Source organism: Agelaius phoeniceus, chromosome 27 (genome assembly GCF_051311805.1).
Source record: "Agelaius phoeniceus isolate bAgePho1 chromosome 27, bAgePho1.hap1, whole genome shotgun sequence".
Taxonomy (NCBI): Eukaryota; Metazoa; Chordata; class Aves; order Passeriformes; family Icteridae; genus Agelaius; species Agelaius phoeniceus.
Genome location: NC_135291.1, coordinates 4,404,769 through 4,428,932, shown reverse-complemented (window position 1 = coordinate 4,428,932; position 24,164 = coordinate 4,404,769). Strand labels below are relative to the sequence as shown.

Here is a 24,164-nt window from a genome sequence, read left to right as displayed (position 1 = left end):
CCCCTATTAAAAATACGTATTTTGACAGCCCATTGAGATAACCAATGTCATCCCCACAAACTTTGAGGAGCATCGGCAACATAGGGTCTGATGTTAGCTTGTTGGCCATCAGGATGTTTCACATTAATTACAATGGCTGACAGGCCACCTGTTGTAGCACCACCCAACCCCAGAAGTCCAAAACTTGCATGAGTGAGAGGCCACGATTGAGGCCAGCAAAGTCACGAGAGTATTGTGACATCTGCTCCAGTGTCAATCAAGGCTGTTAATGATATGGTTCCTGGATGACATCCACTGGTGGTGAGGATACATGTCTTTTCTGGATGGTTCTCCATAACTTTCTGAGCCCAGAACACTTGAGGTATCCCTGTTGATCCAAAACTTCCTGTGCCGTGACTTCAGTCCACTGTATTCAGAACAGAACTCACAAAAGGTACAATTTGAGCAATGCAAGTTCCTTTCTGAATAGTGACAGGAGGGTCATCAATGGGTACCATAGCATGAATCTGTCCTAAATAATCAGCATCAATAAGTCCTAGATGCACATGAATACCTTTTAATTGTAGTACTTGATCTTCCCATCAAAAACGCACTCAATCCCTGTCCTATTCAACCATAGGCATCGAGGGGCACTTTGCACATTTCTTTTGTCAGAATGGTTACTGTGTCAGCGGTGGGTATATCAATCCCTGCAGACCCACTTGTTGCCCCTTAGTATTGTTCACAAATGTTTAGCTTTGCAGTGCTGGGGAGGCCCATATTTGCTGCTGTAGTTGTTGGGGTATTTGTTTTCCCACATGCCCCTTTGCGCTCCTCTTCCTGTTTCCCTGCAACAGCTGACCATTTGCATGATATTTACTCCTGCATTGTTTAGCATAGTGCCCAAATTTAGCACAATGGTTGCACATAACGTTGCTGCTTGCATTTGATTTAGATGTTATTTTCTGGGTATTACACTGTGCCCTTACGTGCCCTTGCTGTCCACAATTATAGCATTTCGATGAAGGTCTTAGAACTGCAGCAAGAGCTGCTATTTTATGGTCTACTGAACCAACTTTCAAGCAAGCAGTCATCATTTGAGGCAATGTGGGTTCCCCAGGTAAAGTGTCAATAATCTTTCTGCAGCCTGAGTTTACATTTTCTTTAGCCAAATGTATACAGAATTTGTGTCGCAAAGATTCATCATCTACCAGTTTTTCAACGGCTGCAGCAAGCTCTTCCACAAATTGCAAAAATGGTTCTCTCATCTCTTGTTGTATAGTATCATATCTCTGTTTTGGAGCTGCCATTTCCATTGATTTAATTAAAGCACTCGTGCCAATTTGCTGAGCTTGTGCCAAAATTGAAGGATCCCACCTTGCCTGTGAATCTGGGTGAGCAAAAGGCCCAGTGCCCAGTAGGGCATCAACACCCACAGCATGATGAGGGTCGTGTTGAGGCAACTGCATATTTGTTAAAGCTGTATGCTCAGCCACTTGCCTCCAAGTTTCTTGAAATACACTGTATTGTACTGGCTGGAATGAAATAGTAGCAATATGCATGATGTCATAAGGTGCAAGCATATCTGCATTAATTACACATATTAATTGCATTACCTCTGAGGAATTAATGCCATACTGAGCCACTTTGGACTGGAGATCTTGCACAACCTTCCAGGCAAAGACGTGATGACTGTCATCCTGCCCTGTTCCAGGAGCTGCTTTAAAACCTGGAAAAGCCATAGGGTTATCACAGGCAACATTTGCATTAGCACTGTTCTCCTGAGGTACTCTTGGAGCACCTAATCTTTCTATCATGTCCCAATTCTTTTCTTCAGCTGCTTTCTTCCTAACAAATTCCCAAAACTCCTGAGTGTCCAGGTTTAGAGCAAATTTGGGAGAGAATCCCCCAAAGGAGCTCCAGTAGGAAAGCAGATCCAATCTGCTCTTCTCCCCCCAACTGGTCTGGGAGAAAATACCTCCTTGGAGAAAGGTGGAAAAAACCTGTTTATTAAACAACAAAACCTTAACAATATCAAACAATAAAATCTCTTGCCACTCCAAAAGAGATGACAAACTGAGAAAGTCCCTCCCCGGGTTGCGGCTCAGCTCACTCTGTCTCTGATCAGTCCCTCCGGTGCTGGAAATGTTGCAGGCCAGGCCCGGCCTGGTGGGCCACAGATGCAGCTGCCCGTGCTCCCCTGGGTGTTCAGTCCAGAGCGAGTTTCAAGAGCTCCAAGGAAAAGGGAAAAAAACAAAAGTCCCCACAGTAGGGAACTTCTTTGCCTCAGCTAGCTAAAACTAACTAAAAGCAAAAGAGAGCTCTGTCCCACTGTCAGTCCATCCGCAGACAACAACAGTCCAGGGGCAGAAATGTGGAGGAGTGAGTACGGTGTCTGAAAAAAACCTGCTGCTTCTTCTCTCCCGCTGCTTCACTCTCTGGAACACTCTTAAAGGTGCAAAACTTATTATTCAACATAATATAAGGTGCAAAACTTATTATTCAGCATAACATAATTGGGGATAAAAGCATCATATAGTCAACCCAGGACACTGAGGCTCTCAAGGAAGCCCAGTTACTTGACGTGGGGGCAAAGTCCATGGAGCAGTAGGGCTACAGCTATTAGAAGGTGAACTGTCAATAGTTCCCTGCCCCAACTCCGATGTTACTGCGGGCGACTCATCACTTGATTCGCTGTCGCTGTCACTGTCAGGTAACGGAGGACACGACCTTGCAGATTGTTCATGCAGCTCAGAGGGGAGCAAAGGGGCAGATGGCTGGGCTAGAGCAGAGGGAAGCAGGGGGGCAGAAGACTGGGTTTCTCTCTCTGCTAAAGACATTTCAGCTACCTGGTGCAGTGGTGTGGTGTATACAGGCACCATCAGGAGCTGCTGCGCAGCTGTGACATAAAGAGGTTTAGGAGTCTGAGAAGGAGATACTATGGCAGTTTTCCCAGAAGCTTTGGCAGCTTTCCCAGAAGCTTTGGCATCCAGCCCAGAAGCTCTGGCAGCTTTCCTGGAAGCTTTGGTAGCCTGCCTGGTAACTTGCATGGCACCTGCACCTTCTTCAAGGATAGATTCACCAAGTTCCCCATCAGAGGCCCCCTCTGCCTCATCCCCTTCATCAGTTTCTGTTATCAACCCCGATTCTTCATCCATGTCCTGCTCTGTTTGTTCTCGCTCGGTTTTCCATTCCTTTAATGCCTCAAAAAGCAATCCCCAGGTAACAGCTAGGTCAACAACAGTTTTATCTCCCACTCAGATGACTTCCTACAGTCTGTCCCCGACTTTTTCCCATGCTTTAACACTAAATGCTGTGTCGGGATCAGTGCCAAAATCCTGTGATTTAGCCCACAGCAATATACTACGAAGGGCATAGTCTGAAGTATTAATTCCCTTATTTCTTAACAAAACTTTCCATGTAGCCAAAACAGTCTCTTCTTCATTAGATAAATTATTTCCCATTATTACTAGTTGGTGGCTCACCTACTTCCAGGTGTCTTGATAGGAGAAAATCAGGTCTGGGCTTCCCTGTGGCTTCCACCCGCCATTCTCAGCTGCACCAATGCCGCCTCCCCCACTACGTCCCAGTGAGTCATGGCTGCCAGTCTCTAGGAGCCCGTATGGGTCCAGATCAAGTATGTTCTTAAGGGTGTTGAATCACATTGGGGTCACCAGATGTCACTGTCAGGCCAGTCATGACACAAGGCAGAGACCACAAGCAGTCTCAGATGGCAACTCTTTATTATCGAACATGGCTGACCTTTTATACACTTTCTAATTGTTTATACTTCTTCTACCCTAACTATTGGCCACCATAAATCAACATAACATCATTTGTAATAAGTTACAGTGACTTCATCTGACTTTCTAAAAATACTTCATCCAGCTGCAAAGTTCTCTTCTTATCTTTCTTCAATTCCTTACTTTTCTTGGTCTCCTTAGTTACAGCCTTGGAGAGAATCCTTATCAACTTCTTGTTTCTTACCTTTCTTCTCACTCCTTTAGCTAACAGGCCCGCTGTTGGCCCCTTCCACACAAAGGCATTTGCTATACCAGCCCCCACAGTAAGGTTCATTAGTAACGGTTGCCCTATGCTGAAGGCACACAGGTGGTTACATGCCTCTATCATTTACAGCAGGATGGGCTCCTCCTTAGACAAGGACTTCAGAAGTTTTTTACAATTCTCATTAGCATTTTCAGCAGCTAATTTTGAAAGCAACACCTGTCTGGCAATGTCATTCTCAATTTGTCTTTTAAGAGCTTGTTTCAAGCAGCCGTTGAATTGCATATAAGGCTCCACCATTCCTTGCTTTACATAAGTAAATACTTTTTGGGGTCTCACAGCATCAGGAACCTTTAAAAATGTGCTATGCACAGCTTCAGTAATACCCTCAAGGGCCTCACTAGGAATGTGGGTTTGCCCAACAGGGTCTGAGTGGCTTCCTTCTCTGGCCAGGTGGTCAGTCATGAGGGCTGCAATATTCTGGTTTGCATGTCTCACAAATTTCACAAGCAAAGCTTCGAACCCCTTTTTCCACTGAGTGTCTGTGGAGGCCGGTGGGCCTACAGAACAAAGGCCATTATAGACCTTTGGACAGACAAACAGACCCCAACTTGGAGAAATCTCCCCTGTTCAGGGCAATTGAGCAGACCCTCTTCCAGGATGCTTTGTTGTATATGCAAATGTACCCAGTTCTACTTCCCTGGTTGGACTGTTGGCCTCTCCCTCCCTTTTTCCTTATATTTATGTCCTTGAATGTTCTCCCTTCCCTGCTTATCCATTGGCCCCATATTGCCTCAGTGTCCCACCCTCTTTACCCTATTGGTTGCCACCCCTTGTCTCCCCTCTTTACTGCCCTCAGCCCTCAGCCCATTGGCCCTGATGCTCTGTTCCGCCCCCCCCCCCCCCCCATGTCCCCTGTATTTAAACCCAGACCTTCCACTGTTCTTTTTGTCTTTGTCCCTGAACCCCTTTGCGCGTGGCTGGAATAAACCTCCTTCTCTGGCGTCCATACAAAGACCCTTCCCATTTCTTTGTCGTTGGTGATTCTACAAGAGAAGTGTGTGCTGCAGTGATTGTGTGTGTGTGTGTGTGTGTGTGTGTGTGTGTGTGTGTGTGTGCCTGTGCCACTAAGCGGCTTCATTACTGGAGACACTTCTGGAAGGTCACGGCTCCGCTGCCTCTCGCTCCACCACCAATGGGCTTGTGGCTTGTGCCAGCTGGCAGCCTGAACAGGGACCTGTCCGGAGCATTCCTGGAGGCGTCTTCAGTAGCTTTTTGGCTACTGAAGTTAAGCCATGTTCGGAGCAGCCAATTCCCAGAGGAGACTCCTAAGTTTTATTGGGGGAATCATACAGGCGACCAGCAACCTTCTTGAGGCGAGAAGATTGGTTGAAGCTGACAGACAACCTGGAGAGGTTTTGTTGACCCACTGTCATGTGAGTACTATATTTGGGGGTCACCCTTTTTTGTCTTTCCTTTGCCTTCTTTTCCTCTTGGATGTTGGGAGAAAGTGTGGGGATGGGAGCCAAAGTGATCCACCCACACAGGGAAGTTTATACCCAAGTTAGAGGAATCCTTGTTGGAGAAAATTTTCATTTTTCAAAGGGAGATTTAAAATGTTTTCTTCATTGGTTGTTCAAGTATTTTCCTGATGTTTTGAGGGAATTCATTCTAATGAGTTCTGGGACCATATAGGGAAAAGATTCTATGTTCTTTGAGTTAAAGGGGATCTTTCAGTGGGGAAATTTTATCCTTTGGCCTTATTGTTGAGTCTGTAGAAAACGTTGGGAAACATTCGGGACCCCAGTTTAACACCCCTTCTCCCCGTTCCTCCCCTCACATCCCTAAACTCTCTTCCCTGCCTCAGGGAGGATCGGGAGATGGATCCTGCCAGCAGGCACAGGGTTGCTACCGTCACCCTGACATCTCCCAGTGTCCTCTGTCCCCTCTCCAGGGCAGCACTGGCCATGCTGCCTTGGGCTCTCTCCTAACCCTCTTACCAATGCCCATGTACTCAGTTCTACCACCCCCAGTTGTTCTCCCAGACGATACCAGGAATGTGGCCAGCCCCGCCATCTTGTATTCTCCCTCTCCAAGTTTTTCTGCCCTTTCTCCACAAAATGGTGCTGACCCCACAAAGGCAATGGCCATTTTGTCACCTCCCTGTTCTGCCAAAAACGACACCTCTGACCCTCCTCCCACTTTCTCTATTCCTGTAATCGCGCCCTGCCCCTCCCTTCTGTGTCAGGAAGTGTGTCCATGTTGGGACTTCCCCTCTCTATCGGGAATCCCCTCCCCATTGTGCACACCAACCCTACCCCTTCCTCTCTTGACTCCTCCTGATGGTCCCTCCCATTCCCATTCCCACAACATTGGAGCCAGAAGTGGTGATGACAGCGACCAGAAGGAGCCCATATTGGCTTCCACAGCTGCCCACAAACAGGCAGATTCTGGCTGCCCCAAGAGGCTCCATGCAGTCATCAAGTGCCCTCCATCCTCCTCGGAGGATGAGAGTAGGGATTCCCAGACTTGGATTCTGGTCCTGAGTCTGAGGATCACTGGGCCAAGCTGCAGAGGGAAGCCACTGGGAGGGCTCAGAGCTCACCAAAAAGATTGTGGGCTTGCCAATTATATGTAAACACAGCAGAAGAGTGACTGCAATCAATTCCTGGGAGCCGATCCCCTATGGGGAATTGAAGGAGCTCTGCAAAGTGGCTAAGGAATATGATTGGGGGTTGCATTTCTTAAAAAAATTTCTGGAAGCCACCTTCTCTGACCGTGTCTTGGTCGTGCATGAAAATAAAAATATCATGAATTGCCTACTCTCCCCGTGTCACAATCCATCCTTACGAACGGGTTTCGTGATTGTTCATGGATTTGATCTCAGGGTGCAAAAAACCGACACGGCACAGGGGGGTTTGCAGTGATAATCAAAACAAATGCACCTTTATTGAATAACCAAATGCATTGGGGAGGAATTGGGGAAAAAAGGGAAAAATAAGGAAAAGAGGGAGGAAGAGAAAGGAAGGTATATAGCTACCAAACATAGAACAGCCAAGTCCTTTGATGTCCAGCCAATGGAGTTCACCCGGTCACGTCTGGGGAGATCTTGAAATCTCTCGCTAACTCAGAGCTTTTATTATGATAACTCTATTGAAAATTGTGAGGGAGGGGGGGAAACAGATACAATAAAGAATAGATGTAACAGGTAGTCCATGTTCTCAGCAGTAAACAAGAGCCATTGTCTTCTTGGTCCAGCGGTCACAACCTGCAGGCAAACATCTCGCTTTGGTCAGCTTGCCTCCCCCACACACCTGCCCCGGGCTGGGGGTTTCAGTGCCAGTCCTTGGAAGGAGCAGAGGGGCCTTTTCACATGGGGGTTTCATGTCTCACTCCTTGATGGAGAAGCTCCTTACATCTCAGTCGTTCTGTCATGGTGGTTGTAAAACAGGTGAGGGTCTTCTGTGGGGGACCACTCAAGACTCAGAAGAAGTCCAGCCAGGCTGAGAGGTGGGACAGCTTCCAAGGCTATTGCTGCAAAAAGGCAAGATGCCCCCTTCTTCTTTCATTGGGCTCAGTGCAGCATACAGCAAACAACACCTGTGAACAATAGCTTAGCACTGTGCTCAGGTCTCGGAGCCGTTGGCACGTAACTTTCTCCAACAGGGCCAGAAACTTCAGACAAGGGTCTTTTCTTCAGTGGTCCCCAATGACGATTGTGAGGCAGATGAGAGAAACTTTGGACAGAGTCTCACACCCCAGTTGAGTACATGCTGTGGGAGAGGCAGTAAAAAAGGCATCTCCAATCACTGGCGGACACATATTCAAAAGATGCCAACAAACCAAATTTAACCCTTGAACAAATGGCAGGAGAAGGTGACTTCCAGAAGCCACAAGACCAAGCAAAGGACTTACAAGAAGCTGCACTCAGTGGCATCACCACTGCTGCAAAGACATCCCTGCTCTTCACTCTCAACGACACCCTACATACACAGAGCTTCACTAACATTAAACAAGGGCAAGTGAAATTTTCATGAAATTTGTAGACAGACTTAAAGTTGCACTTGAGTGACAAATAGAAAGCCCAGAGGCCAAGAAGGAAGTGCTAAATAAAATGGCCTTGGCAAAGGCAAACAATGAGTGCAAAACAATATTAAGACCCAGAACCTACAATCAACCAGATGGACGAGTCCTGCACCAAATTATCTTCCACTGAACACACCGTGGCAAGGGCAATCTCTAAGGGAGAGGGCCTTTTTAACATCCCAAGACACTGCAAAATGTTTTAATTGTGAGGAACTGGGCCTTTTTTTGAAGGACTGTCCAGAATACAAAATGCCTAAAGACCAGCAGCCACCAAAGAGGTGCCATTCATCACACTGTATGCATTGCAACAGACATTCTAACAACTGTTCTCAGTTTTGTTATCACCAGTAACCTCACCACCACCAGCACCATTACCAGCCAAAAAACTTCCAACAGACTGCAGGGTGGCCCCGTGTGAAGACAGCAAATGGAAAGCTGTTTCACTGTACCCTCCCCACTATTCTGGAGGTCCAATACGTGGGAAATTCCCGTGGAGCTCTTCATACTCCGAACAACAGACCAGAGTGACCAAGGCTTTCCAGCAAGTTCAGGTCAGGACCTGACACCAACTGGTGAGTGCTTTGTCTATACAATTTGATGACTCTGCTTTCTATCGTATTCCCACCAGAAAATATGGACCCCTAGAGGGCCTGAGGGATGTGCTGGTAATAGGTAATGTATTCATGGACCAAATGAAATACATATTATAGTGGAAGTACAAACTGTTGGGCCAAGTGACGAAATCACAGTCACTTTCTGCTGCACAAAACCACCACACTTCCTGCACAGAGAGACTGTGATCGCCCAAGCCTTTTTATTGCCATTAGGCATAGACAATATCCCAGAGCACCCAATGGCATTCTGGGTTGAAATCATGGGCCAAGACAAGCCCCTTATAAAGTGCAGTCAGTTGAATAAAGGTAATAACATCCACCTACAAGAGATGGTGGACACAGGGGCCAACGTTACTATCATTACACAACCTCAATGGCCCCTGAACCAGGAGCTGACTCCTGTCAGCTGTGACTGGAGTCACCTCAGTGATTGGAGGAGCTGCCATCTCCATGAGGAGCGAGCGTATTATCACAACAGAGGGACTGGAGGGCCAAACTGCCACCATCAGGCCATTTGTAGTCAGGGCACTCACCACCCTGTGGGCCAGGGACCTGTTGTCCCAGTGGGGAGCTTGACTTGATATTCCACCTCTGTCCCGGGATTTCTATTTGGGGCCACTGCAGAGTGCACCACCCCACAATCACCTGGAAGACTGACACCCCACCGTGGGTGGATCAGTGGCCCCTCTCAACAGAGAAATTACATACCCTCGAGCTTCTAGTGGAGGAGCAGCTCTCCAAGGGCCACATTGTACCTTCCAACAGCCCTTGGAACTCCCCTGTCTTTGTTCTCAAAACACCTGGCAAGGACAGGTGGACGCTCCTCCATGACCTTTGTAAAATTAACAAGGTCATTGAGGACATGGGTCCCTTGCAGCCTTCCTTCTCCGTCCTTGCTTCCTTGTGACTCGAGACTGGTGGTCGTTGATATCAAAGACTGCTTTTTCAACATCCCCCTCCATCCTCAAGATGCTCCCATATTCACCTTTTCCATCCCCTCCCTGAACAGACAGGCACCTCTGAAGCGGTACCACCGGTGAGTCCTCCCCCAAAGTGAGAAAAACTCCCCTATATATGCCAGTGGTACATGGCCCTTGTCCTATCTCCCATCCAAAGGACTCTCCCAGATGCCATTATCCTACATTATATGGATGGCATTCTGTCTTGGTTTGAAGACAGATGTCTGCTAAGGAAGGCAGGAGCTTCCTGTGAAATGGAAAATGTAAACCCCCTCCCTCTGAATTATTATAATTTTGAAATTAAAAAGCTCTCAAGCAAAGATATGGGAATAAGAATAACAGTTATTTACGAGGAAAACTAAAAATACAAATGCAATAGTACAAACAAAAAAACCCCACTGGCAGAGTCAGAATATGACCTGACACCCTGTGGGTCACAGTGGTGGTAGCAGTCCTATTAAATGGAGGCTGCAGTGCTCCTGCAGTGGCAGGTGGGGTTTTGTTGAAGCAGTGATCCTGTAGAAGGGTGGAGTTTTCTCTGAAGCTCCAGTGGTGGCGTAGATGGGCCTGGACTTCCTCTGGGAATACAGTGGAAAAGAAAGCTGCTCCTCTGGGAATCCAGTGGGAAAAGGCTGTCTCTCTTCTTCCAAATGTCAAATTATATCCAGGTAGGAATGCTTGGCTCCTCCCTCTGGCCGGAGCATCTCACAATGGGATGATGAATTTTTCATCAGTCATGCAGTGACACTCAAGGGCCCAATAACAGAAGATATCTCCCAGAGGGGGGGATTGTTGAGGAAGAGATAAAGTAAACTGCTGTAAGAGATGGTCTGAAGTTTCCGTCATTTGCCTCACGACCGTCACAAGGACAGAGAGGAAGACCCTGAGGACCCTGGCTGGAGTTCTGGCCTGGTTGGGGTGGATGCTCGCCAAGTGATTGTTTGCAGCTGTGCTTGCTGTGCCCCCACGTTACAACTGCTTCGAGCAGGGGCTGACAGGGAGCGGCTTGCTCTGTACACTTACACCTGCTTCACGATCCCTGCTCATCACAATGACCCATGAATTTCCCCACCTCTTGGCCAGATGAACTTTCTGGGGTAACTCTGGTGATCCCCCCATAGAAGATCCCTCATATGCCTCACAAGCACTGTAAGAGAAGCCTCCTCCCAAGGACTGAGACTGAGACCCTTAAAATTCTAACACAGGGGCACTGGCCTGACTGAAGTGGGATGTTTGCCAAGTGTTGCCTGCAGGTGTGTTTGCTGCACCAAGACTGGTTTCTCATAGACACCAATCCTGAAAACAATGGGTCTCGCTCACCGCTGAGATTGATTTGTCCTGTTTTGGAACGTGGACTGTCTTACTCATTTTCAATAGACTTATTCTCCATTGTCTTTTATCTGTTCTCCCCTTGGTGGATGACTATAAAAAACCCCTGAGTTATGCAAAGAATTTGAGATTCTCCCCAACGTGACAAGATGGATCTATTGGCTGGACCACGAGGATTTTGTCTCTCCGTTGGTAGCTATTCCCACCCCTGTCTTCTTCTCTCTCCCTCTATCCTTTATCTCCTTTCTAATCCTTCTATTGCTTCTGCTGTGGGCACTCAATAAAAGGTGCATTTGTTTTGATCAAGACTGAAATCCCCTCTCTGTTGTTTTTGCACTCTGAGATCAGTTAATGAACCATCACAACCCCACTTGTACGAGCGGATCGTGACATTAAATTGGCGTCATGGACAGGATTCTGACAGACAGAGGGGTTTGCAGGGTTGTGTGTAGTCTGTAACAGGGGAAGGATGTTTCACTCCAGCCGCACCGAGCCCGATACCCTGAAAGGGGTGAGCGGTTGTCTAAAAAGGAAAGGGAGTGACTCAAATTTCCCACAAACTGCACATGCCTAGGTGAAAAGCACCCCCATACTCAATTGAGGGTTCTGTCTTCAGAATTTCACAAAAGATCTCTTAGTGCAAAAAGGGAAACTGTTTTTGTGTATGTGTGAATCTGGACTGTCTGGGAAGTGAAGGGACTATTTGAAGTAACTGAGTAGAACCTCCCAGGCACACTTAGTCTCTTCACCCACCCAGGGAAGCAAGGGAAACACAGCAGAGGCTGTGTGGTTGTGTGCCTTAAGTCTACACATCTCTGTCATGGTTTTGGTCCCTTCACAAAATGACGGAAAACCTCAGCACAAAAGTTGAAGCTGAATTTTATGCTCTACTAGCCAAACACAATGCCAAACCTTCTCCCGGAGGAGAAGAACGGGCACAAAGTAACTGATTTAATTTGGAAAATGTTATTGATAGAGTATGTTCTTTACAACATGAAACAAAATTTAAACTGGGCAAAAATAAAACTATTCTCTGCTCAGTTTTGGGAGCTTGTCTCACAGCAGCTATAAAAACTCTCTTAAAGTGAAGAAGTGAGGAAAAAGCTATAATGGACTCCCTTCAAAACCTAGTTGAAATTTGGAAAAAAAATTAAATGAAGAAAATAATGAGATCCATCTGTTACAAGCTGCCCTTAGAGAGGAACATGTTAAGAATTCACTGAATGCTGATTCCTCAACACAGGCAGAGGAAAAGAAACTCCTCACATTAAACAGATTTATCCCCATAAGGAACTAGAGGCAGCAAAAAAACTGTGGAGAAAACTGCTGCCCTCATTTGAGATCCTTGGTTAAAACAGAATATAATTATATTAATGATGAAGATTTTGAACCACATATCACAACTAAACAAATACCATTCAGCACTACCAAATTGGCTAAGCTGAAGAAAGAATTTGGGTGCCTCCCACAAGAATCGGAGACAGAATATGTCTTCCAAGTGTCCCTCACTGGTGAAGATCAAATTAAATTAACTGAACAGGAGGCCAGTGGGTACTGGGGACATGGAGTTTTCCTAACAACAGGAGATAAGCGTGACACGTGGTCCCTGACACAATGTGTGCCTTTCTGGGCCGGGGGAATTAATCCTTTGGAAAGGGGAGACCCTTTAGCTATAGTCAGTGCCCCCGACCAGCTTTTGGAAGGCGCCCACAAAGCCACCTGCCTGCAAATGATTCACGAAAAAGGTTGATTCCTGGTTTTCTGTCACCAATGCAATTACCTGTAAAGCCTGAAATTATGACTCCTTTAATTTGATGGCTTCCTAAACCTACAGCAATTATTTTACAGAAAACCATAATGGCCTTGGGTCCCGTAGAGAGACTAGATAGATTCCTTGGTAACCCCACTGACCAAACTGAATCTACTGATCCTGGTTTCACTCCATACTCCATCCCCTCACAGCCCCCAGCTTCTCAATCTGATTCACCTGCCAGCAGCCGTAAAGTTTGGGCATGGAGCGAGGTTGCAGTAGATTTGATTAATTACAGTAGATGATATGGACCTGTAAAAACCCTGGAGGAGAAATCAGAAAAAACAAACGGTGTTTGGTTTATCGGGGCTCCTCACGGTGAAAATTTAGGGAAGGGAAAACAGATCTCTAACCACCACCATTGGTGGTTGTTGGAAGTTAAAAGGGGGGTCCCCAGAGAGGTGATGGATGGTTTGCCCCTTGATAAATTACAGAAAATAATAACTAATTGGCACTATCGAAAACTGAATTTATCAGTTCAACCCAGTGCACCCCTCCCTTCTCAGAATCCAGCCAGTGAGCCAAAAGAAACCCTCTCCCAGCCTCTCCCGCAGAATTTAGGATGTGAGCCAAAGCAAACACAGAACCAGAGAAACTAGGCTCTCCATCCCTTATAGGTGAGCAAAGGGCTGGAGCATGGATGTATCTGAGAATGCTCACTAAACATAAATCAGGAGATATATTGATCACAGCTATCACAGGCCTCAAACAGGCACTTGTAACCTTTCTGATTGACACTGGGGCACAAATCTCTGCACTAACAAAAAGGATGCCCAGAAGTGTAGAATTGTTCCAACAAAGAAACAATGTTGTGCTTTAAATGCCCTAGGAACTACAGAATCTATGAATGTGGCCTTAGTAAAACTCATGCTCCATGGAGAGGAGAATCAATTAGTTGTCAAAATTGGGGATATTCCAAACAATTTATTAGGGATGGATGTTATTGCTGGGAGGCAGTGGGAAGATTCTGAGGGATTCCTGTGGTCATTTGGCGTGCCACGTCTTAACATGAGACTGCTCCAAGCTGCATCCTCCTCACTGTCTAGCAAAATTACTCATGTAAAACAATACCCTCTACCTTCTGGTGCCAAAGAGGGCATCAACTGGTTATACAGGACTTGTGAGACCAAGGAATAATAGTCAATACCCATTCTCTTTTCAACTTGCCAGTGTGGCCAGTTTGGAAACCCAATGAGAAGTGGAGGCTGACAGTAGACTTCTGCAGGCTTAATGCCAACACAGACCCTCTTACAGCAGCAGTCCCAAATTTGGCTGAATTAATGACATCAATTCAAGAAAAAGCTCACTCAATCATGGCAACTATAGATGTCAAAGACATGTTTTTTATGATACCCATACAGCCAGAAGATATGGACCGCTTTTCCTTCACATGGGAAGGACAGCAATACACTTGCACTAGGCTTCCCCAAGGCTACAAACACTCCCCCACTGTGGCCCACCCTACTTTAGACCAGGAATTAGAAAAAACACCCAAACCTGATCCTGTAGCTGTTTATCAATACATTGATGACATTCTGGGCTGGGGGGGGGGGGGAGGGGGGGTGTGTGAAATAGAGGTAGTAGGGAAACATCAGCAGAAAATAATCTCTCACTTAGAAAGTCTTGATTTGCAGATGCCCCCAGAGAAAATTCAGAAGTCTTGTCAGGAAGTGAAGTTTTTGGGAATTTGCTGGAAAGGAGGTATGACATGTATTCCACCTGATATCCTAACCTCTTTAGATCAGATCAAAATGCCTGAATCCAGGAAAGATCTCCTGCAAGCTCTAGGATTATTAGTGTTCTGGAGAAAACACATTCCAGATCTTTCAATAATTGCTAGGCCCCTTCATGACTTGCTGAGCAAACGGGGTGAAATGGGATTGGACTCCTTCTCAGGAGGAAGCATTGCAATTGCTGTTTTTTGAAGCAACAGCTCACCAAGCACTGGACCCTATCCATCCCACAGATCCCTTTCAGCTGGAATGGGGATTTGGCTCCTCAGGGCTGTCAGTACAGCTACGGCAGCAGGGTCCTGAGGGTCCGATGTGTGGGAGGTTAAGATATTGCGATGTTACGGTCAGGCAGAACCCCTCCCCTTTTACTGTTACCTGTTACCGTTAACCCCTGTTATAAATGACCTGGTTCAACTGTTAATCAAGGCCATTTTACCGTCCACCACATTGGTGTGTGCGTGTACTTGGTCCGTGTGGCAAAGGTGCTGCCACCAAGCCGTTCTTGACCCAGGACCCCACGCCCCAAGCGGCGGCAACAAGTGGTGCTGAAACCTGGGACAATCCGGGAAGCGGAAACCGCCTGGGCGAGTGAACAGCAGCTGGAGCAGCAGGACTGTCCCCGGCAGGGAGGACGCTCCCAGAGGACCGGCGAGAGGGGAAAGTCTCGCGCTTAGGACCGGCAAAGGAGGAAGTCTGGCGCTGAGGACCGGCGAAGGAGAAAATGGAGTACCTCCCAAAGGTCATTTTTAAAATTCATAGGCAGTGGGGCATAGACTGCGAGCCAGGAGATTTTATCCTTGTAGTGTCGAGGCTCCTGCGGATTGGGGTTATTGGGCAGCTGGTGGATATTTTCCACCTCGAAGTGTGGGATAGTTGTACCGGGGCCCTAGCAGAGGAGGCTTTGTCCTCAGGCTCGGGGCGAAATCTTAAATTATGGGGCAGAGTCACGCAGGCTCTGTGAAAAGTTCAGCAGGAGCAGGAAATGTGGAAAACCACACAGGACTGTTTGCAGGCGGGGCCCCGGCAGGGTGTGGGGGCGGCCGCGCAGACTGCAGGTGATCGTGAGTCTGCCGAGTGTGGGGATTTACAGCCGCGGGCACGCTCTTCGCAGCTCCCAAGCTCAGGCACGCTGGCTGAGGGGAAAAAGCGGTCATTTGGGACGGGCTGCTAGAGGAAGCGCGAAGTGCAGGCATTAACTTAGAGACATGGGGTGCTGCCATTGACTCAGAGGCGCGGGGCGCTGCCATTGACTTGGAGGCGCAGGGCACCGCCATTGACTCGGAGGCGCGGGGCGCTGCCATTGACTCAGAGTCCGAGGGAGCCTGGGCGGGGCCTCCGCCTTACGCGCCACGGGGGGTGGGCGCCAGAAGGGGGGGATGCGGACACGGGCGTGATCGGCAGAGACAGAGAAGGTCTGCAGGACAGCGCAGACACGCGCAGGCAAAAAGGAAGGAAAAGACACGGAGGGGGAGCTGACGCCGCTTGAAGCATGGGGTGGAAATCTCATTACAAGGCACTGGCCTCCCCCAGCAGGAGGCGGGGCAAGCCTAGAGGGAGGGAGCGGCCCAATGCTAAGACAAAGGGGCGAGGTCGAAGCCTGACAGAGGGTTTTACCAATTCCATCCGGCCAAAAGATCAAGCGCGCATCCTAGCAACCGCCCTGCTGGCTTTAAATCAGTTCCCCAGGGGAGACGAGACAAAAAGTCCTGCCCAGAGGCACTGGGCCACCCGGGCACTAGAGGAAGGCCCACAAGTCATGATTAAAAATTAGTTAGGAGAATGGGAAACGGGTTGGAGGCTGGTACTCACAGGGCGAGGGTACACAGCCGTCAAGAAAAATAGTAAAATTAAATGGTGCCCGCTTAAGTCGATAAAACTGGACCTTCAGGGCAAAAACTAATGAAATTTGTAAAGCTTGTTTTGCAGGACTGAATCCTCAGACGCCCCCATGGCCCGTATACCCCGCTTCCTAAAGGCTGTGACGAATCATCAAGCAGCCCGATGGCAGACCATACTGGGGTCGTGAAAAACTCAGTGACCAAACTAAAGGAGAGGCCGGCGCAGAGAAGGACTGGGGGAAAAAGGCTCAACAAAAATGTTATCAGTCATGGTTCACATAAATGTTTTTGAAAGTCTTGTTTTAAGTGGTATCCATCAAGTAGAGTTCCAACTCTGGCCAGGTTCTGGCTCTACTTGAATGGAATGATCGCCAATCAGCCCAGAGTTTTTCTGCGTCAAAAGGTTCAAAGGGAGTTTTGGAGAAACGTGAATCCAGACATGAGTTCTCAACATCACTCTTCTTTTAAGGTCAGCTGTCGCAGACTCTGGGAGGATAGTTCGGTGCTGTGGTAAATGTATGATTTCAAATCGTCAACTGTGTTAACAACTATCAGCCAAAAAACTGAGGAAGTCCTGCAAAGATATCCTAAGTCATGGTTCAGTCAGCCCCCATGACTGATTGCCCTTGGTTCTACCTTATTAGGCCCTATTATTGATCTTGGACCTTATATTTCAAAGAAGTTAGCATTGTTTATTAAAAACCAGTTAGAAATAGTTACCATTTCACCATCCACCACATTGGTGAGTGCGTGTACTTGGTCTGTGTGGCAAAGGTGCTGCCACCGAGCTGTCCTTGACCCGGGACGCCACGCCCCAAGTGGTGGCAACACCGAGGAGGCCTGTTGGTTTCTATTCCTGTGGTTTCAAAGATGCTGAGAAAAGATACACTACCTGGGAAAAAGGATTGTTTGTGGTTAGCTTAGCTCTCATAGAAGTGGGAAAAATTGCACAACAACAACCAGTTGTCTTGAGAGGCCCTTTCAAAGTTATTAAGACAGTCACTACTGGGACCCCCCACCCCACCCCCGCTGACAGGGTGGCCCAAAGGGCCTCAGTTGCAAACTGGTATGCTCAGATTGAACATTACTGTAACATTTTCTCAATAACAGAAGGAGCTGTAAAAAATTTAGCGATCCAAGAAACTGAGAATTTGGGCAGCAGCCATGACAAACCTGCCTCTGTAATTAAAGTAGCCCCTCCTTTCTCCCCCAAACGATCAGCAAATTCTTGGTTCCCTGATGCCTCTGCTAAACAGGAGGGGAAGGTGTGGAGATACAGGGAAGCAGCCCTCCACATTTCCTCTGGTGAATGAATCATTATCGAGGGAGAAGGCAGTGCTCAGGTTGGGGAGCTGAGAGCTGTTTGGAGTGCTTTCCAACATGAGGTACAGAATACCTCTCCTGTCTGCATCTACACGGACTCCTATGCTGTGTATAAAGGATGTACTGAGTGGCTTCCTTTTTGGCAGCAAAATGATTGGGAAGGTAACAGAATTCCAGTATGGCAAAAGGAAAAGTGGCAAGAAATTTTAAACATCACAAGCCAAGGGAACCTTGTTGGGGTGGGCAGCCTTTCATCAGACAGATGGAAATCCAGCAGGAGAGTGGAACAATAAAGCTGATGATTTAGCAAGACTAAGTCCCCTGAAAAAGAACAAATTACAGAGGACTGGGATCAACTATTGTCGGGTTCGGCTCTCTGTCTCTGCCCCGACACGGGTAGGGTGGTTCTTGGGTGGCACGCACTTCAAAGGACGAGTCTGGACTCTTCAGCTTTTCGATCTTCAGATTGTTTATTGTTTCTTATCTACAAAATTTTCTGTCTGCCCAACAGAGGTCTGATCTGCAAGGCAGCCAAGGGCACTCGTGACCACCCATGGGGCGGTCATGTCTTTTATACTAAAATCTATGTACATGATATTTACTTTTATTTTCCAATACTTTTCACCCATATTGGCAAGTACACCTTCACCATAAACCAATCCCCAAGTGCCAACATCACCACAGGAGATGGAAGACAAGAAGAAGAAAGAAGAAGGACGAGACACGCCCTGATCCCTCCATCTTGTCTCCATAACCCCCCTGTACCAAAAACCTTAAAGTTTATATTTCACCCTATAAATGTGTCCCTTTTACACCCTTCACTCTAAAGTGATTCTCATGTGCTCAAACTGCTGTCACTTCTGTGGATGGATCAAAATCAAGCCACCAAGCACTCTTGGCAACATTCCAGGATTTCCGAGACCCCCAAGGGTTCTCCTGGCATCTCTGGACATCAGGAGCGATGTGCTGAGTTCTCACAAACTATTAGAATAGCTGCATGTAAAAAGACAGCACACAGGTGTGAAAGATTTGTACAAGGAAGCTCTGGCCCAGCGTTGGCCTGTCACCAAGGAAAGGTGTAAAACATGCGTATCAACCTGTGAGCAATCGCAGACTGGAGACTGGAGAGACATCCTTTGGAAGATGACCCTCTGCATTTCAGAAAGGGTAAAGGCTTATGGGACGCGTGGCAGGTAGACTATATTGGACCCTTTAAGAAGTCAGGAGTTAAACACTTTGTGCTAGTAGGAGTAGAAATTGTATCTGGGATGGTCCAGGCCAATGCTTTTAAAAGAGCTACAGGAGATAATACTGTAAAAGCATTGCAGGGATGGTTTGGAATTTTCCCAAAACCACAGGAAATTCAATCTGATAATGGGTCCCACTTCACTGCTAGAATTGTACAGGATTAGGCAAAAAATGAAGGAATTAAATGGACTTTTCACATCCCTTACTACTCTCAGGCTAACGGGATCGTGGAAAGGACCAATGGTCTTTTGGAATGACTTTTGAAACCAGAGGAGGGAAATTGGGATGTTCAGTTATGGGAAGCTGTGAAAAGTGTGAATGACAGATGGGGGGGTAAATGGGTGTCCCAAAATCACTGCCTTTTGCCACATAGCTCCAAGCATAATTGCCTCTCTAGGGAGACCAGATGATTTCAAGATTCCAGCATATTACCCTGGACAACCTGTTCTGGTGGACCTCCCTACTGTAGGGGAACTACCACTAGTGCTAAAAACCCCTCTGAATAAACATGCATGGGTAGCCTCTGATGCTCTAGGGAGAGAGCATCGGATAAATACACACTGGATAATTCCATCATTCTAACTTTTTCTGTCCCTTAGTGGCAGGATTCTGTTGTGTTTACTTTTACAGAAGAACCCTGAGGGACATGAGGATCATCTGAACCATGATAACACTGGTGATACTTTTCTGCATCCTACCACAATTCCGTGGACAGAATCCTGCTGAGTGGTCGTGGTCTGAAGCTACCATCCATCACACTAATGTTCTAGGATCATATCCCAAGGGTCACCCCCTGAACCTAGAGCCTATAGTGCTGCATGACTCTGAGATATATCGCCCAAGTGAGTGGGGATGGGATCAGAAGGACTGGACTAGAGCCCTAACTGGAACAATTGGTGAGTCGATTGTGGTAGCGTGCAGAAAAGTGGAAGGATCTCTCTATGAGAAAGCCACCTCCATTGCAGGTGCTGGAAATTTTTTAGAACCAGATGGAAAAAACTATTTGCACATCCCTACAACAGAACTGTGTCCTACGACAAAGTGGGAGTGTACCAAACAAATTCCCCTCACTCTGTGCTGCTGGCAGGAGTACGTTGGTAACTACAATTTAGGCCCCAGAACCAACAATGCAATTACAAAGGATTGTAGAAATTAATCAACTGACTGCTGGCATAATTTTACTTTAGCCAAACCAACTTATGTGACACACCGTTGGCAAAATAACTTGACAAATCCATTAAGTTTAAAAGGCCTAGTTTACAAACTTAAGATAAATGCTATAACAAAGCCCACACTGAGTACAGTAGTCACACCCCAGTGGGTAGAAAGGACTGAGAGCACCCTTAGTCAACTTGATACTGAATGGCCTTGGTCCCAGGCTTTTGTTCATTTTTCCAGATCCATGGGAAACGTGAGGGATTTAAACCTATCAACTGTCATTATGCATGAAAATCAGATATACACTAGGCAGGAATGGGAAAACCAAAAAACCTGGCAGCTTCAAGGGATAGTGGGGAAAAAAATTAGTATAGGATCCGAATGATTAACGGAACTACCCATAGAAACGCAACCTCAATCGGTGTTTTGACAGATCAAACAAATAAGCATGAAAAGGTTTGTACGCACCCAAGCTTACAGGATTGTTGGCACAATTTTACATTGGCACAAACCATAGAAGTGGTTTGTCTTTGGTCCAAAAAATGTAGGCCTGTAGGGCCTACATTTTAAGTTTATAGTAAATGCTATAGCCCAACTTGTTACAATTTACACCACCACCACTCCAGCCCAACCACCGCTTATGCTTAGCCCAAGAATTTTTGAAAATGGACCAGATATAATTAGGAAAACAGGACAACAACAAATACTGTTCAATCCAGCATGGTTCTCTTAAACAAGTCAAATTGCTGATGCAAAGTAATGTCTCAGAAATACAGCCGGCCTGTTCGCCTTTTTTGCAAACTCCCTTTGAGGGTTGGATGACCTGGTTGCAAAAGCGGAACTCTTTTAAAAGATGGACGCTAAGAGACATAACCGGTGTTGTGGGAACAGGATTGGGAATTCTAAAGAGTATTGATTCAGAAGTATTAATGAATAAAATGGGCTGCTACAACTAGAGATTTGACCAAGTTACAACAACTACTGCAGTCATTGGCTTTAGGAACACACCAGTGGCTGCTATCAAACATTTTGACAAATTGGGAAAAGGTAAATGTAAATGACCACAAATTGGTAAATGATGCACTCGGTGCTACACAAAACAACATTTCTTTGGCTCTCAGCTGTATCCAGGCACAATTGTGGATGCAGTCAGTTGCTGCCTCAATGATAAGAGAAGGTGAAGAAGGCACTTTTCCTACTGAAATTGGGAAAATAATTTGGGACAGTGCCACTGATTTTGAAAGAGAATTCCAATCCTGGTGGAACTTAGTGAATTTAACTTACAATCCCATTACAAACACAGCCATGGCTTTTGTGTTAACCATACGTAATGCCTCAGTGCATTTGATATTTCCTATGATTGCATTAGGGCTGAATCATGATGGAGCTGTTCTCTATCCTTATGAGCATCAGGAATGGGCCCGTCAAATGGGTGAGAAATGGCAAACTGTTAATTTAGAATCTTGTCTTGTCCGAGAACAACAAGGGTTCATCTGTGAAAGCAATGCAATCATAGCTCAAGACATTTGTTTAGACACAGAGCAAAATATCTGTCATTTTGAAATTCATCCTAATGAGACTTCTGAAACAGTCCTTATATATATAGGCAATAGATGTGCATGCTTCAGACCTGCTTGTGATTTTGTATTTGTAGAGAATGTTGTAGTAGATACTAAAAATTATTCAAATGTTTGTGCTTGTAACTTTACCAAGATTACAGGATGTGATTTCTCTTATGAAGCTCCAGTTACCTCTCACTACCTATTGCAATCCAACTACACACTGATTCACAAACTGATGCCTACTCCTATTGGGATGGATCTCACTTTGGTAAGACAACTGCTGCTCCATCGAGACTTAGTTGAAATCCTTGAGAAGATTGAGAAAAACGCACAGAAAGCCCTGGTGACTGTTCATCACAATGTGAGACAGATACCCCGTGTCATGGAAAGGGTGGAGAAAGATGCCGAGCACAGGGGGTGGGATACTCTTTTAGGTGGTCTCCTACTGCCACGGGTGTCCTGAGCAGTCTGTGTCATCCCATTGTTATCCTTTTGATACCAATTCTGCTTGGTTTTATTTTATCAGCAGTCCCATTCGTTATGAATTGGAGCATGAAACAGCTGACAAGATTGACGTCTATAGTTCATGCACACAACTTGGCTGATGTCCTGTGCACTGTGAACATCCCCAAGACTTTGACACAAGGCAATTATGAATGAAGCATATGTGTTTTGGAATAATCCTAATTTCCATTTATGATTTTGTGGGAATTACTTTTGATTTTTAGTGAATTGGTTTAGAAAATCATTTTAAAGTTAGTGCTTATATTATGATTTGTTTATTGCTTTTGCTTTTGATATTTGTGATTTGTTTTGACCATTTGAGAATGGTTATAAAAATAATACTATTTTAATTAATTAACCATTTGAAAATAGTTATAAAATTGATACTGTTGTGATCAATATTAATTATGTTTGTTTATTGTCTCTCTTTTTTTTCCCCTCTTCTTCCTATCCTTTCTTTTCCTCCTTTCTCTCTCTCTCTCTCTCTGTCATGCTGTCCCTATTTTTCCGGGTTCTACTACCAACGTACAGCGAGTCATGAAGACCTATCAGCGACACTCCAGAGCCCTGCTGATGATGATCCCTTCAAGACAATTGTGAGTCACGGGGTCGTGTGAGAGTCTGTCTGAAATATCCCTCATCTGCCTCACGATCGTCACTGGGGACCACTGAAAATCTCGGGCTTTGTAGGAGAAAGTTACACAAGCCAAAGGCTTCGAGACCTGAGAGCACAATGTTAGGTTATTGTTTTCACAGGTGTTGTTTGCTGTATGCTACACTGAGCCCAATGAGAAGAAGAAGGAAGCACCGTGCCCTTTTTGCAACAACAGCCTTGGGAGCTGTCCCACCTCTCGGCCTGGCTGGATTCTCCTGAGTTCTGGGTGGTCCCCCACAGAAGACCCTCACCTGTTTTACAACCACCGTGACAGACAGACTGAGATGTAAGGAGCCTCTCCATCAAGGAGTGAGACATGAAACCCCCATGTGAAAAGGCCCCTCTGCTCCTTCCAAGGACTGGCACTGAAACCCCCAGCCCGGGGCAGGTGTGTGGGGGAGGCAAGCTGACCAAAGCGAGATGTTTGCCTGCAGGTTGTGACTGCTGGACCAAGAAGACAATGGCTCTCGTTTACTGCTGAGAACATGGACTACCTGTTACATCTATTCCTTATTCTATCTGTTTCCCCTTTTCGCAATATCCAATAGTTATCCTAATAAAAACCTCTGACTTAGCCAGAGATTTCAAGATCTCCCCGACATAACAGGCGGATCCTCGACTGGACTGGACCAAAGGACTTCGTCTCTACGTTTGGTAGCTCTATCCCCCTCTTTCTCTCTCTCTCTCTTTTGCCTCTCTCTTCCTCTATCTTTTTCTCTCCCTTAATCCCTCTCTCACATTTTGCAGTGGTCATTCAATAAAGGTGCATTTGTTTCGATTATCATTGCAAACCCCCTTGTACCGTGTTGGTTCTTTTTGCACCCTGAGATCAAATCCACAAACCATCACGAAACCCGTCTGTTAGGACGGATCGTGACACCCCCCAAAGAACCCTCCCCAAATTCCCCCCCAAAGCCCCCCCAGCACCTCCAGACCCCACTAAAACCCCCTCAAGTTCCCCCCAGACCCTCCCCAAATCCCCCCAAACGTCCTCAAGACCCCTCCCCAAATTCCCCTTACGATCCCTCCAGGACCCCTCACCTGTTCCTGCGCCTCCTCAGCAGCTCCCGGAGCCCCCCGTCCTCTCCCAGCGCCTCCCCTGCTCTCTCCAGCGCCTCCCGCAGGACCCGCCCGAGCCCGGGGCGGCTCCCGGGGGTCCCCGAGGGGGTCCCGGGGGGCGGAGGAGGTGGAAGGGGGGCGCCCGCTCCATGCCCGGCCCCGGGGTCAGGGGGCGCCGCTTCAGGCTCGGCTCTGATTGGCTGGAGCGGCGCGGGGAGGGCAGAAGTTTCAATGGAAAGATGCCCGGTGATTGGTTGTTTTCATAGAAGGCGTGGTGATTGACAGGAGAGGGGCGGGAGAGG

At 46.8% G+C, this 24,164-nt stretch overlaps 1 protein-coding gene and 2 pseudogenes across 2 annotated transcripts in view; 2 read left to right on the top strand and 1 right to left on the bottom strand.

Annotated features, from left to right (window-relative positions):
• LOC143695956 (uncharacterized) overlaps window positions 1–24,164 on the bottom strand; it is a 758,734-nt pseudogene that overhangs the window by 592,678 nt on the left and 141,892 nt on the right. The window lies entirely within an intron of this gene.
• The window catches only part of LOC143695900 (uncharacterized), a 139,118-nt gene that overhangs the window by 80,629 nt on the left and 34,325 nt on the right, over window positions 1–24,164 (top strand). The window lies entirely within an intron of this gene.
• Window positions 11,876–15,107, top strand: LOC143695844 (uncharacterized; annotated as a pseudogene).